Genomic DNA, 15,923 nt, shown 5'->3' on the forward strand with positions numbered 1-15,923 from the left:
GATCAGGGGGTGATTTCATGCTTTTTATGCGCCTTCTGGTCTGATCGGTTGCAAGGCACCGAGTGGTCAGTCCTGTGGCTCATGTCCGGATGCCTCTCACCAAATCAGGTCTGGAGGCAACTTAAAAGCGCACAAAATCCCCACTGAATTGTAAAAAATCCTCTTATAGATGCTCACTAAAAATAGACAGAACCAGATTCATCCAAAAGTCTGAAATCAGCATCAACAAAAGGCAAAAATAAAATATAAAATAGTCGCAACGGCCCTAAAAGTAACGATCTGATCGTAAATGTATATAATAGTGGACCCACATATTACACCCTGGCCATACACGTAAAGAAAAGTGTTGTCATTCAATGAAAGCAACAGAATTTTGGAAAATGTCAAAGAAAAGCAAAAGTATATAAAAAAAAAGCTGCAAACATCTCACTATTAAATGATCACTACATTACATAAAACCTCGACACAAGAAAACTCAACAATAACAATGTGAGAAGTATTTCTGTCCGGAGCATGTCGTCTTGTTACCAGGACGTGAAGATCTAAGAGAAGTTATAGACCGTGATCTCCGCAGCGGAAAATACAAAAAAAAAAGCAGAAAACAAGGACAAAAGTCAGACGTGTCGACATGACCCTGACAATCAGCAAGAGACTTATATTGTCTAGCGCTGTACAGCCACTTACTGAGCAGAAATCTTGACAGACGCGGATAAGGAAAGTCTACAGTATGTAGAAAGCATTAACAGCAATATCCAGACTGCGCGAGCGAAGACACCTACGCCATTAGGAATAAAGAGGAACAATAGCTACAAAATACCGAAAAATACGACGCATTTATTTCTAATGGCGAAAGGCTTCTTCCCGTCACCTCTGAGTGATCAGCGATGATGACGGCTCCGTCCGCTGCATCATAGATCACACACGTGTCCCTAAAAATGTAAACCAACTAATGCACATGATAGACGAGTTCCCCTCTCAGTGGCGTAACTAGAGTCCGATGGGCCCCGGGGCAAAATTTGGACCTTCCTCCTCCACCCCCACATGTTGGTCAGTTGTAGCGCTCTAATAATGCTATAAAGGACATACGAGTTGCAACCCCTCCCCCATTACATAGTAATGGGCCCATCCTGGTATATATGTCCCTCACCCTGGCGCCATCCTGGTACACATGTCTCCCCCATCCTGGTACACATGTCCCCCCCATCCTGGTACACATGTCCCCCCCATCCTGGTACACATGTCCCCCTCATCCTGGTACACATGCCCCCCCCATCCTGGTACACATGTCTCCCCCCATCCTGGTACACATGTCCCCCCCATCCTGGTACACATGTCCCCCCATCCTGGTACACATGTCCCCCCCATCCTGGTACACATGTCCCCCCCATCCTGGTACACATGCCCCCCACCCATCCTGGTACACATGTCCCCCCCATCCTGGTAAACATGTCCCCCCCATCCTGGTACACATGTCCCTCCCATCCTGGTACACATGCCCCCCCCATCCTGGTACACGTCCCCCCCCATCCTGGTACACATGTCCCCCCCATCCTGGTGCACATGCCCCCCCATCCTGGTACACATGTCCCCCCCCCATCCTGGTACACATGTCCCCCCCATCCTGCTGCTGTTTTTTAATGCATAGAAAAAAAATAAAATGATTCTACTCACCTTCCTTCCGCTCCCCCTCCATGCAGTGTCCTCTTCTGAAGCTGGCAGCTGACTTCAGTGTGCAAGTGACGGGAGCGCATGACGTCACTGCCATGTGCCCCCAGTCACGTGCACGCCGACGTCAGTTGCCGACCTCTGATTGGCTGGCAGCGTGTATTGCAAAAAAAAAATAAACTTTTTGATGATATTCTAATTTAGTGAGATGCATCTGTATTTTAAGGCCTGGATGGCACAGAGCGAGTCGAGTCTCCAGATTTAGGGACCATCCTGATTGGTTTCACCTTGTAGCGGAGGGATAAAGAAAAATCAACTAAGTACCCTATGCTCGTTACATTGAATTTACTATTTTTACTTTATGTTTTTGTTACATTATATTTACTTACTGCAGTGTTTCTATTCTAGGGGATACACGGCCGAGAACAACAAGCATTAGGGTCACTCTTACAATTGCTTTTAAGACATCTGTCTACACCACTTTGCCGCTATTATTACTGCACTGATGCAGTTGATCTAAATCAGAATTGACGTTCTTAAAGGGGATGTCCGGGAATACATTTTCAGTTATCCATAGACTTATAGATGATAAAAATAATTAAAACCCTTCCATTCTCAACCTCCCCTGGTCCAGCACTGCATCTCCGCTGCTGCTCTGGTCTTTCTCACATCATCACTACAGTAAGTCCCTGCTGCAGACAATAATTTGGCTCAGCATCTTGTCCTGTCTACATCAGCAGACGCTGGGCTCAGTGATTGGCTGCAGTGGTCATGTGCGCTGTTTCCTGTCAACAAAGGAACAACAAGCTTCTCTGGACCCAGGGATGGGTGTTTATTATTGCCAACATCTGCAAGCCTATGGATAAATAAAAATGATTCAAGAACAACCCCTTTAAGACATAATAACAGATGCAGTTTTTAGAGATATGAAATAAGGACGTGGCACTCAATTTAAGGATATAAATATTTTCAAGGGTAATTTTTTTTTTTTTAATCTTATTAAAATGAATGTATTTTTTGGGGGGGCCAAAACTCATTTTTTTACAATGTTATTTCATTAAGAATTTGAGAGTTTGTTTTCTACATCCTCTATATATCACAATACATATCAGAATGAGTCAATCAATTAGTCAGCGAGCCACTTCACTTCTGGTCTGTAACCCTCATCTGCGGTCTCCTGAACCATCTTCTAAACTGATTGATGACATTAAAAGTTCAACTTTTTTCTTCCTTAAGATGATGGTTCAGGAGAAGAGAAATAAGCAGCAGAGACCATAAGGACGAGCTCGCTGACGGATCACTGGTAACTCCTTCTGCCGTCTGCTGTTCTAACATTTTTTTGAGCTACAAACATTGGAAAACCCTCCAAGTCATCCAGCAGGTTGTGCTCTCTACTTCCCCTGTGAAATTCACTATGCAGAGCGCCAGGCTATGCAGAGCTCCAGGCTATGCAGAGAACCTACGCAGGCTATGCCATCCATATAATGCATTATGGCCCCCTTTTGCCGCTGCTACATAAATAAACCCATTTTTCTGCAACCCTATAAGCAATCTTATATGAAATATACTCCAGAGATTAAGAAATGGTTATTACAAACTGCAGACGTGACACATTGTATCTGTGCACAGCAAGGAAGTGAAGCCTTCAAAGCACTTACTGTTGCAAAGCCTCATGAAAAATCTTTGTATAGGGGTATATAGAAAAGAGCAATTAGACTCCTATTTATAGACGGAGCCCCCCCGTCCTTGCACAGGGACAGACAAAGAAGATATCTTTGCATTGTGTGAAAATATCTGCATCTCCATGTTAAAGCATTAGAGTATATATAGCTGCAGAGATTTGTGTTACATTAAATCCACCTATGAAAAGGTGGAAAGACAGCAACACCGGACGTCTAATCCTATGGGTTTAACCTGGTGTTGATTTACAGGATTTTTCCCCTGATCCCCTTCCTGCATTATGGACACAGAGGTCGGTGTGTGACGCCTGGAAGTTTGGAGGATCAGTCTCTGCCAGGATCGTCAATACACGGCTGAGCCTCGCCGACACGTAAAACCACTTACAGATCGCAAACAAATGGAGCCGTTAATGATCTCTGTGTTTTTAATATTGGATTAGAAGCGGAGCACGAGGAATTAATGTAGAGTGTTCTCAGCGGAAACATCTCTACGAGCCGTGTGTGCGATAAATACAAAGTATCAAGCTAAACTTTACACAGCTTCGGAATCAAAATATTTACACAAGTGTAACAGTAACAACAATCATAAATGCATTCATTAATCACGACGAGTGAGGTCCTGTGTGTGTATTATAATGTATAATATACAGTATATATATCCATCCCACGCAAGGGGGCTGCAGACGACCCAAATGTTACGCACATGCTCTGGTCCTTTTGATTTTCTTGTGCTCCTCGTAACTTGGCGTACTCCCATGTGTTGTATTTCCTGAGCCTATATAGGCCTCCCACGACTCACACTTGTGTCTTAGAGCAATACTAAGACTTGTAGTAACCCTCTTAGTTATCTGCGCACAGTTCCAGTCCACAGTGATCAGGACGTCTCCTGGTTTCGGTTTCCAGTCCACGAGTCTGCAGTTTCCAGTAACCCTGCTACCTGTCAGGGGAGGACCTCACCTACCTGTCTGTGGTTTCCAGTAATCTTGCTGTCTGTAGTCTTCAGGACTTTACCTACCTGTGGTTTCCAGTATTGTTCCCTACTTGCCTGCAGTTTCCAGGACCTCTTCCTGGCTGCCTGTGGCTTCCAAAGTATTCAGACTTTCTAGTTTCTCTGAAGTTCTGTCTTCTACCTGTCCCCAGCCTTCTAGGACACTTTCTACGTGTCTGATTGCAGTTTTCAGGATGTCTTCATGGCTGCTTGCGGCTTCCATGGTATTAGGCTTTTTTGTTACTTCAGAGTTTTGTCTGCGTCTCCGTGACGTCTCCTACTTGTTTGGGGTTTCCAGTAACTTTGCAATCTGCCTGTAGTCTCCTGCTTGCCAGAGGTTTCCAGCATCCTGCTTGCCTGTGGTCTCTGGGATGTTTCCCGAGTGCTACACCAACTGACACCCATGGCCCATGAGCCCACACGGATCCTGGGCTAAGAGCAGGGATATCAAACTCAAACACACAGAGGGCAAAAATTAAAAACTTGGACAAAGTTGAGGGCCAACCAGTATACAGTATAATGGGCCCCACACAGTCCTCCATACAGAACAGTGGGCCCCACATAGTCCTCCATACAGTATAATGGCCCCATATAGTCTTCCATACAGAACAGTGGGCCCCACATAGACCTCCATACAGAATAGTGGGCCCCACATAGACCTCCATACAGAATAGTGGGCCCCACATAGACCTCCATACAGAATAGTGGGCCCCACATAGTCCTCCATACAGAATAATGGGCCCCACATAGTCCTCCATACAGTATAATGGACCCCACATAGTCCGCCATACAGTATAATGGGCCCCACATAGTCCGCCATACAGTATAATGGGCCCCACATAGTCCGCCGTACAGTATAATGGGCCCCACATAGTCCTCCATACAGTATAATGGGCCCCACACAGTCCTCCATACAGAATAATGGGCCCCGCATAGTCCTCCATAGAGAATAATGGGCCCCACATAGTCCTCCATAGAGAATAATGGGCCCCGCATAGTCCTCCATAGAGAATAATAGGCCTCACATAGTCCTCCATAGAGAATAATGGGACTCGCATAGTCCTCCATAGAGAATAATGGCCCCACATAATCCTCCATAGAAAATAATGGGCCCACATAATCCTCCATAGAGAATAATGGCCCCACATAATCCTCCATACAGTATAATGACCCCACATAGTTCTCCATACAGTATAATGGGCCCCATATAGTCCTCCATACAGTATAATGGGCCCCACATAGTCCTCCATACAGTATAATGGGCCCCACATAGTCTTTCATACAGTATAATGGGCCCCACATAGTCCTCCATACAGTATAATGGGCCCCACATAGTCCTCCATACAGTATAATGGCACCACAAGGGTGATGGTTCTTGTGTCGCAGGCCAAATAAAACCACCCTACAGGCCAAATGTGACATGTATGGCTTAGAAGATCCACCTCACCATGTCAGCCCGCTATATTTAACACCGTAACCTTCCCACTGTAAATACCCCCCCATATTAAAGAATAAAAAGTGTCATGGATTCAATGGTTTCATCAAAATAATATTCATCCAATGACTTTAGAAGCCGAAGGAAAGATCAACTCAACCAAGTGATTTACTGATTACATCAGATTTATTCATGAGAACAAGCCACAAGGGAGAATACAGACAATTATTACTGACTGATCAGGAAACATTGGCGTCATAAAGCCAAAAACAACGCAAAAAAAATACCAGGTGAATGATCCGTGCAGCTCGGGATTAGATCTGCTGCACTCAGGAGCTCGGGATTGGATCTGCTGCACTCAGGAGCTCAGGATTAGATCTGCTGCACTCAGGAGCTCAGGATTAGATCTGCTGCACTCAGGAGCTCAGGATTAGATCGGCTGCACTCAGGAGCTCAGGATTAGATCTGCTGCACTCAGGAGCTCGGGATTAGATCTGCTGCACTCAGGAGCTCGGGATTAGATCTGCTGCACTCAGGAGCTCGGGATTAGATCTGCTGCACTCAGGAGCTCGGGATTAGATCTGCTGCACTCAGGAGCTCGGGATTAGATCTGCTGCACTCAGGAGCTCTGGATTAGATCTGCTGCACTCAGGAGCTCGGGATTAGATCTGCTGCACTCAGGAGCTCGGGATTAGATCTGCTGCACTCAGGAGCTCGGGATTAGATCTGCTGCACTCAGGAGCTCGGGATTAGATCTGCTGCACTCAGGAGCTCAGGATTAGATCTGCTGCACTCAGGAGCTCGGGATTAGATCTGCTGCACTCAGGAGCTCGGGATTAGATCTGCTGCACTCAGGAGCTCGGGATTAGATCTGCTGCACTCAGGAGCTCGGGATTAGATCTGCTGCACTCAGGAGCTCTGGATTAGATCTGCTGCACTCAGGAGCTCTGGATTAGATCTGCTGCACTCAGGAGCTCGTGATTAGATCTGCTGCACTCAGGAGCTCGGGATTAGATCTGCTGCACTCAGGAGCTCGGGCTTTGGCACAAATAGATCTCAGGAGATTCACATCAGATTTCTGTACTTGGTGCAGATTTTATTTGCGGATTTCTAAACTGAAATCTGCAGCATTTTTCCATCTGATTTGAAATCATTTTCTGCACGTATTCATCTCTTTAGTCAGATTATTATTAGTTGTGGAAAAAACAAGAGCACACAACAAAACATTACCAGGCGAGTGCTTTATCCTTTGGATCTAGGGTCGCTGTTGAAACAAATGGGTAAAATCTGCACCAAAAATGTGCATTTATGCAAAAAAAAAAATTGACATGGTGCCGATTTAAAAAAAAAAATACAACTAAAACAAATTTCACATGGATTCTGCACCAAATAAAAGGAAACAACCCACAGAATGAGGAGGAGACCAAGTACAAACTCATCCTCTTTGTTGGTTCCATAAAATGTAAAATCTGCAACAAATACGCAATGTGCGAGTCCAGCCCTATAGGTGCACTATAATTCTGGGTACAACACCGGGTATGTACCCTGCACCACATTTATTAAGGGTTTAAGACACATTTTTTTCCATCTTGCTTAACCACAGGGGCAGTGGTGTACCAACAATGGCAGCAGACCACGCAGCCACTATGGGGCCCCCCGGAAGGTATATAGATGAAATCCCTACTTTGTACTTACAGGGGTATTCTTTCCCTTTTGGGCCATATAGCTTCCCATGGGCAGGTGTCTGAACAGTCGGGCCACGGTCCTGCTCTGACCCAAACTACACTGAGGTCGTCTGGCACAAATTGAGGTTAGGACTATCCTGATTGGGGTACACCTTGTCGTGGTAGGATGACTTTTACACTTTTTTTTCTATAAAAAAAACAATGTTTACTAAGTCCCCCATGTCATTTATACGTATTATTACTATTTACTTACAGAAAGTATTTGCTCATTTTGTTTCCATCTTAGGTTCTCTTTACAAGATGGGAATATCCCTTTAATGTCCACTTTGTTTCCAGTCCTCATTCCCACAAATAAAATATAAAATCCACGGGAAATGGTTTTATATGATGGAGACAAACAACGTCCCATATTCCAGGGCTGCAGCTTTCAAATCTTTAAGAGTGAAGGAAAAAAAAAAGAACAAACAGATAGATAATGCCGCGAGGGGCTTGTGAAAAGCAGCTTAGAGGAGAGGACTGGAGACATCCGCGATCCCCTGTTTACACGTGTTGGGGATTAAGCCATTACAGGCTGGTAGTAATCTATGGATCTAACGCAGAGGAAGCACAATCTATACATGATAGCAATAATGCAGCTACGGACCGGTCCACACAATAAGGCTGCAAGATCCTATAGACTATTGTATCCACTATGGATTATTCCCTGCTGGTGTATCACAGCACAAAGCGAATAGGAAGGTGATGACACGGGAACGACCCAAGCACAATATGACAATATCTGACGCACTCAGGTCACAGGGGAGATTTTGGGAGGATGAGAACGTGCAATCGACCAGCAATCGTTCTCTTCTCTCCTTAGCGCTCATTTACACATGCGCCCGAGTAGAAAGAGATCTCCTTTACCTCCCGACTGGCTAGCAGCGGAGTGCCAGGCAGAAAGCTTATTCTGCTGACTTGTAATAAGCGCTCATACTCACTGATCCATCTGTGACACTCACTGACCAAATATGGTCGAACAAAAGATTTTTCTTACTACAATTTATGATGAATTGACATAAAAGGAAGATACTTTTTTTAAACAATTACTCTCACTTTAAAAAACGCTATCCAGCGTCGCATCGGAGAGTGAACTTTGCAGAAGATGTTGCTTCTGCGCATTGCCACCAGGAAGCAAGCACAATCGCCAGGACGCAGGCAGGCACCATCGGCCAGGACGGACGCAGGCAGGCACCATCGCCAGGATGGACGCAGGCACAATCACCAGGACGCAGGCAGGCACCATCATCAGGACGAAGGCACCATCGGCCAGGACGCAGGCAGGCACCATCGGCCAGGACGCATGCAGGCACCATCGGCCAGGACGCATGCAGGCACCATCGGCCAAGACGAAGGCAGGCACCATCGGCCAGGACGGACGCAGGCACCATCGGCCAGGACGCAGGCAGGCACCATCAGCCAGGACGGACGCAGGCACCATCGGCCAGGATGGACGCAGGCACCATCGGCCAGGAAGCAGGCAGGCACCAATCGGCCAGGACACAGGCAGGCACCAATCGGCCAGGACACAGGCAGGCACCATCGGCCAGGATGGACGCAGTCACCATCGCCAGGACGGATGCAAGCACGATCACCAGGACGCAAGCACGATCGCCAGGAAGCAGGCACGATTGCCAGGACACAGGCACGATCACCAGGACATAGGCACAATCGCCAGGTGGCAGGCACGATCGCCAGGAGGCAGGCACCATCAACCAGGACGCACGCAGGTCACAGGGGAGATTTTGGGAGGATGAGAACGTGCAATCGACCCGCAATCGTTCTCTTCTCTCCTTACCACAAGAGCAGCGCTCTTTTACACATGTAGAAAGAGATCTCCTCTATATCCCGACTGGCTAGCAGCGGAGTGCCAGGCAGAAAGCTCATTCTGCTGACTTGTAATAAGCGCTCATACTCACTGATCCATCTGTGACACTCACCGACCAAATATGGTCGAACAAAAGATTTTTCTTACTGCAATTTATGATGAATTGACATAAAAGGAAGATACTTTTTTTAAACAATTACTCTCACTTTAAAAAACGTTATCCAGCGTCACATCGGAGAGTGAACTTTGCAGAAGATGTTGCTTCTGCGCATTGCCACCAGGCAGCAGGCACAATCGCCAGGACGCAGGCAGGCACCATTGGCCAGGACGGACGCAGGCAGGCACCATCACCAGGACGGACGCAGGCACAATCACCAGGACGCAGGCAGGCACCATTGTCAGGACGAAGGCACCATCGGCCAGGACGCAGGCAGGCACCATCGGCCAGGACGCATGCAGGCACCATCGGCCAGGACGCATGCAGGCACCATCGGCCAAGACGAAGGCAGGCAACATCGGCCAGGACGGACGCAGGCACCATCGGCCAGGACGCAGGCAGGCACCATCAGCCAGGACGGACGCAGGCACCATCGGCCAGGATGGACGCAGGCACCATCGGCCAGGAAGCAGGCAGGTACCAATCGGCCAGGACACAGGCAGGCACCAATCGGCCAGGACACAGGCAGGCACCATCGGCCAGGATGGAAGCAGTCACCATCGCCAGGACGGATGCAAGCACGATCGCCAGGACGCAAGCACGATCGCCAGGAAGCAGGCACGATCGCCAGGACACAGGCACGATCACCAGGACATAGGCACGATCGCCAGGTGGCAGGCATGATCGCCAGGAGGCAGGCACCATCAACCAGGACGCACGCACGATCAGCAGGTACGGTGCACATGTTTTAATAGGACAAATGCTTCATGGAAATTTTAACAAAGTAAAATATAACTGAATTATTGTTAAAGAATTCTAACCCTTGCTCATATACCTCTATCAATTCCTTACAGGTTATTTATTATTATGCTTTGATTGTTTAGCGCCATCATAGTCTGCAGCACTTTACAGACATTATGATCACTGTCTCCATTGGGGCTCACAATCAACATTCCCTATTAGGATATCTTTAAAGGAAATCTTAGAACACAGAGGAAACCCACACAAACTCCACTGAGATTGGAACCCAGGACCCCAACACTGCAAAGCAACAGTGCTATCCACTGAGCCACCATACAGTGCTATCCACTGAGCCACCATACAGTACTAACCACTGAGCCACCATACAGTACTAACCACTGAGCCACCACAGTGTAAAAATATCTGCTTGCTATAAGTAAATGGAAACCTGATAAACTGAAGGCCTATCTTGTGATGTTTACTAAACCGCCATCTCGTGCCAAGCCGGGCAGCGCATTATCAGGAGCAGCTGAACGTAAAACCCGAAGAAGAAAACTCAAGAGTTGAAGAACTGAAATACAAAAGTTATGTGAAAGTTACATCATTTTACCTTAAATCGGCCTATCTTTTACAATAAATGCAAAAACACGCAAAGACGAGAACATTAGAGACTTTATTACTCGAATAGCGTCAGACTGCACTAAAAGGATGATGAGACAAAGGTGGAAAGAACGTTGTTTATCGAGTCTACGAAAAATCCCCCGAATCTTGAATTTCAGCAAAGTGTCATTGCTGGCGGAGCTCTCCGAGGTACCACGGCCTAAAAGCCCGGCATTGTGAGCGCTGTCCGTGGTGCTGCAGACGCGGAATTACTCGGCTTCATGGTAGATCTGTAAACCATACCGGCTCTCATGGAAGAGGAAAAAAATCATCTCAGGTGGCTGCAAAAACAAGAGCGTGAGACATCACTGGAAATCAAGTCCTGGACTTTGGCGCTGATTAAATAACACTGATGCTTTTATTTCTTTAAAAAAAAAAAAAAAAGACCCTTTATTTTTCCAAGGTTATTAAATTACCCGTGATTGCCACCTCTGATCCCTTGTGCCCCCCGAGGACGAGGCGGTGACCCCGTGCCCCTCTTCTCGCTGACACTAATCGGTAAAAGCTGATCTCTGATTATATAAAGCTAGCGGGGTCTATCCTGTATCTCATTCTGCCGATTCCCATGGGAAGAGCCCGGCGAGTTAAGCAGCTCCAGCAGCCATTAATCCTCGCTCTAAATCTTACTTCTTCCAGAGCATATGCTGGTTGTAAGCCGGTCTGCCTGCTTTTACATCCATCGTCCTGCGTCTTCAGGCGGATTTGGGGCTGGTGTGAAAGCAAAAATCCAGATATCGGCACTCAGAAGGGGACGTGGTGGGGGAAAAAATGATTATTATTAAGTCAGAATTTCTAGATATATTTCTGTGTAGTATTTTCCTTAGTTAACGACAGAGGTCCGAGGAACGCTAACTGATGATTAAATGGTCACTACAATTTTTTACTAAATTTGCATGAAACCATTGCACACCTGTCAGGGTCTGGGCCCTGCTCCCTACACCCTGGTCCACTAAACATTTGTGTGCTTTGCAAGTAGCCTGGCGTGCTCCCATTTGTTGAGTTTCTTGGTCCTATAAAAAGTCTACAAAGACATACACCTGTGTCTTAAGACTCTTAGTTTGTCAGTGCACTGCTACCTGTCTATGTTCTTCTGGACGTCTCCTGTCTGCCTGCAGCTTCCAGAACTTCTGCTACGTGGCCGCCTGTGGCTCCCAGGATGACGCCTGCCCACCTGTGGCTTCCAGGATGACGTCTGCCCGCCTGTGGCTTCCAGGATGTCTGCCCGCCTGTGGCTTGCAGGATGTCGCCTGCCCGTCTGTGGCTTGCAGGATGACGCCTGCCCGCCTGTGGCTTCCAGAATGACGCCTGCCCGCCTGTGGCTTGCAGGATGACGCCTGCTCGCCTGTGGCTTCCAGGATGACACCCGGCCCGCCTGTGGCTCCCAGGATGACGCCTGCCTGTTGCTCCCAGGATGACGCCTGCCTGCCTGTGGCTTCCAGGATGACGCCTGCCCGCCTGTGGCTTGCAGGATGTCGCCTGTCCGTCTGTGGCTTGCAGGATGACGCCTGCCCGCCTGTGGCTTCCAGAATGAAGCCTGCCTGCCTGTGGCTTGCAGGATGACGCCTGCTCGCCTGTGGCTTGCAGGATGACGCCTGCCCGCCTGTGGCTTCCAGGATGACGCCTGCCCACCTGTGGCTTCCAGGATGACGTCTGCCCGCCTGTGGCTTCCAGGATGACGTCTGCCCGCCTGTGGCTTCCAGGATGACGTCTGCCCGCCTGTGGCTTCCAGGATGACGTCTGCCCGCCTGTGGCTTCCTTTTTCTGCTACTTGTTTCCGGTCTTCAGGGATCTCTGCTACCCGTCTACAGTCTCAAGAGCATCTCCTATCTGCCTGTGGCTTCTAGTACCTCTGCTACCTGTGTACATTCTCCCGGATGTCTCCAGTCTGCCTGCGGCTTCCAGTCCTTCGGTTACCTGGCCGCCTGTGGCATTCAGTACCTCTGCAGCATGTCTGCAGTCTCCAGGTCTTCTCCTGGCTGCCTGCGACTTCCAGTCACTCAGTACCTCTGCAACCTGTGTGTGGTTTCCAGCACATCTCCTTGCTGCCTGGGGCTTCTAGTACCCCTTCTAACGGTCTCTGTCTGCTGTGTCCCACATGCCTCATCAGTCTAACCTGTCTGCTGCACCGACACCCATGTGCCCACCTAGACCTTGGGCTTAGAGGATCCACCTCCCCTACTGAACCCTTGAGAGAACCAATATAATAAGTGAATATAATAAACTGTGAAATCTGCTTTTTTTCTCCACTTATGAGTCTCTTCTTGTCCCTCACCCCCTCAGCTTCCTATTTGTATCATTCACTGTTGGAAAGATGCTAAAATCTGCCATAAGTCAAGTAAGGCTCAGTTCACTGAGGGATCAGATTACAGCTGTCTATTTAAATCTATGGAAGGGGAGCAGAGTGAAAGAAAAAGACACAAAGACCTACTGCTTTCTAGTAAATGCTTTATCTTGCCCCAGTGTTGGATTTATGACTACACTGCTCAGTAATACTGTACAATATCCTCCATACTGCAGCTTTCTAGTAAGTGTTTTATCTCACGCCCAAAGCTGGATTCGCAGCTACTTCTCAGTAATACTGTGTAATATCCTCCATACTGCAGCTTTCTAGTAAGTCTTTTATCTCATGCCCAAAGCTGGATTCACAGCTACATTGCTCAGTACTGCAGCATTATGTCCTCCATGCTGCTGCTATTGCATATGTGCTACAAAGGAACAGGAATCCCTTACGTCTGTGTGTGCTGTGTATGGGAGACATCATAGCAGCTGGTCCATACCCAGCAGCTCAGAGACAATTAAAAATTAGACACAGTGTCTGCAGAGGAGAAAACTGGAGAAACGATGCAGGATACAAGTCACATAATGCCCAGAAATACTGTTATTCTTAATGTAACACATATACAACGGCTTATTCAGAAAAGTTTTAAAATGAGTTTCAGTCAAGGAGACTTTTCTTCTTCTGACAAGGAGTTTTTGGAGCAGTTTTTGAAGTGTTCTGGAAGAGGTTTTTTTTATACCGGAAGTGTTTTATTTTTGCAGCCATTTCATTGGCAGGTGACATGCACTTTTTCAAATAATAAAAAGAAAGTTTTTTCAAGCATTTTTGACCATATTCAGGCATTTCTAAGAGCAGAAAACGTACAATTGCATTTTCTTTTTCAGTACCTTGCCTCTTTCTAATATCTTTGCTGCCTTTAAACTGAAGTTATCATGAGAAAATCTATTGTTTAAATCAGCGTTTGTATGTTCAATGTATTTTTTACTTTTTTTTTCCATTATCAAAAACTGTATAAAAAAATAAAAAATAGAAATCTTGCAATTTTCACGCTGATCACTGGGGGCTATTTTTTTTATTTTTTTTTTATTTTTTTAAGACATCAAATTCCTGTTTCAGGAAATTCTAATGAGTGTGTGCAAATGCAATTTTAAAGGAAGGGGAGAAGGTGAGCTGTGATAACACAGGATCCACCATTCACAATAGTTGATGTCACAGCTCACCTCCTCCCCCTGCACAATGACTGATAACACCTCTATATACAGTAGATAACACAAGACACCCACCATTCACAATAGGTGATGTCACAGCTCACCTCCTCCTCCTGTGCAATGACTGATAACACCTCTATATACAGTAGATAACACAGGATCCACCATTCACAATAGGTGATATCTACTGTATATAGAGGTGTTATCAGTCATTCTACAGGAGGAGGAGGAGGTGAGCTGTGATATCACCTATTGTGAATGGTGGATCCTGTGTTATCTACTGTATATAGAGGTGTTATCAGCCATTGTACAGGGGGAGGAGGTGAGCTGTGATATCACCTATTGTGAATGGTGGGTGTCTTGTGTTATCTACTGTATGTAGAGGTGTTATCAGTCATTGTACAGGGGGAGGAGGTGAGCTGTGACATCACCTATTGTGAATGGTGGGTTCTGTGTTATCTACTGTATATAGAGGTGTTATCAGACATTGTACAGGAGGAGGAGGAGGTGAGCTGTGACATCACCTATTGTGAATGGTGGATCCTGTGTTATCTACTGTATATAGAGGTGTTATCAGTCATTGTACAGGGGGAGGAGGTGAGCTGTGACATCACCTATTGTGAATGGTGGATCCTGTGTTATCTAGTGTATATAGAGGTGTTATCAGTCATTGTACAGGAGGAGGAGGAGGAGGAGGAGGTGAGCTGTGACATCACCTATTGTGAATGGTGGATCCTGTATTATGTACTGTATATAGAGGTGTTATCAGTCATTGTACAGGAGGAGGAGGTGAGCTGTGACATCACCTATTGTGAATGGTGGATCCTGTGTTATCAGTCATTGTACAGGAGGAGGAGGAGGTGAGCTGTGACATCACCTATTGTGAATGGTGGATCCTGTATTATCTACTGTATATAGAGGTGTTATCAGTCATTGTACAGGAGGAGGTGAGCTGTGACATCACCTATTGTGAATGGTGGATCCTGTATTATGTACTGTATATAGAGGTGTTATCAGTCATTGTACAGGAGGAGGAGGTGAGCTGTGACTGTCATATATGCCTATGACGGTCAGTCCGTGAAATCGGCTTCACAAAGTAAACATGTTCCCGTTACTTCCCGCAAGCAGTGCTCTTGACAAGGTGAGCAGTTATTATTTTTCACCTTTGCACAGTGCAGTAGATGGAGCCGTGAGCCTCCGCTGTGCAGGATAACCAGGCGTATGAGGATCATTGAGCCCTGTCTGCGATCACATCATTACCGCCCGTCTCAGAGAAGCTGTTCTGCATTTCATGTAAGATCACGTCTCTATTCTCCAGAAATCTGCTGCCTCCATCCGATAAATACAAAGCGTCCGGTGACCCCGTAATAACCCATAATGGAGGAAAATGAAGGGACAGCAAACGGCCGGCACAATGGATCTCAGTGTGAACGCTCTCATGTTACTTCCGGTCCAGGAGTTATGGGAGAATAAAGGGAAATTCTTGTTCCGTGCAGCCAAAATCATTAGGATTAATTGGGACTTTTTGCAGTTTTCTCTGCAAATGACGAGACTCGGCGGATA

This window comes from Phyllobates terribilis, unplaced genomic scaffold (assembly GCF_046119375.1).
Source record: "Phyllobates terribilis strain yellow unplaced genomic scaffold, ASM4611937v1 Scaffold_12__6_contigs__length_324123572, whole genome shotgun sequence".
NCBI lineage: Eukaryota > Metazoa > Chordata > Amphibia > Anura > Dendrobatidae > Phyllobates > Phyllobates terribilis.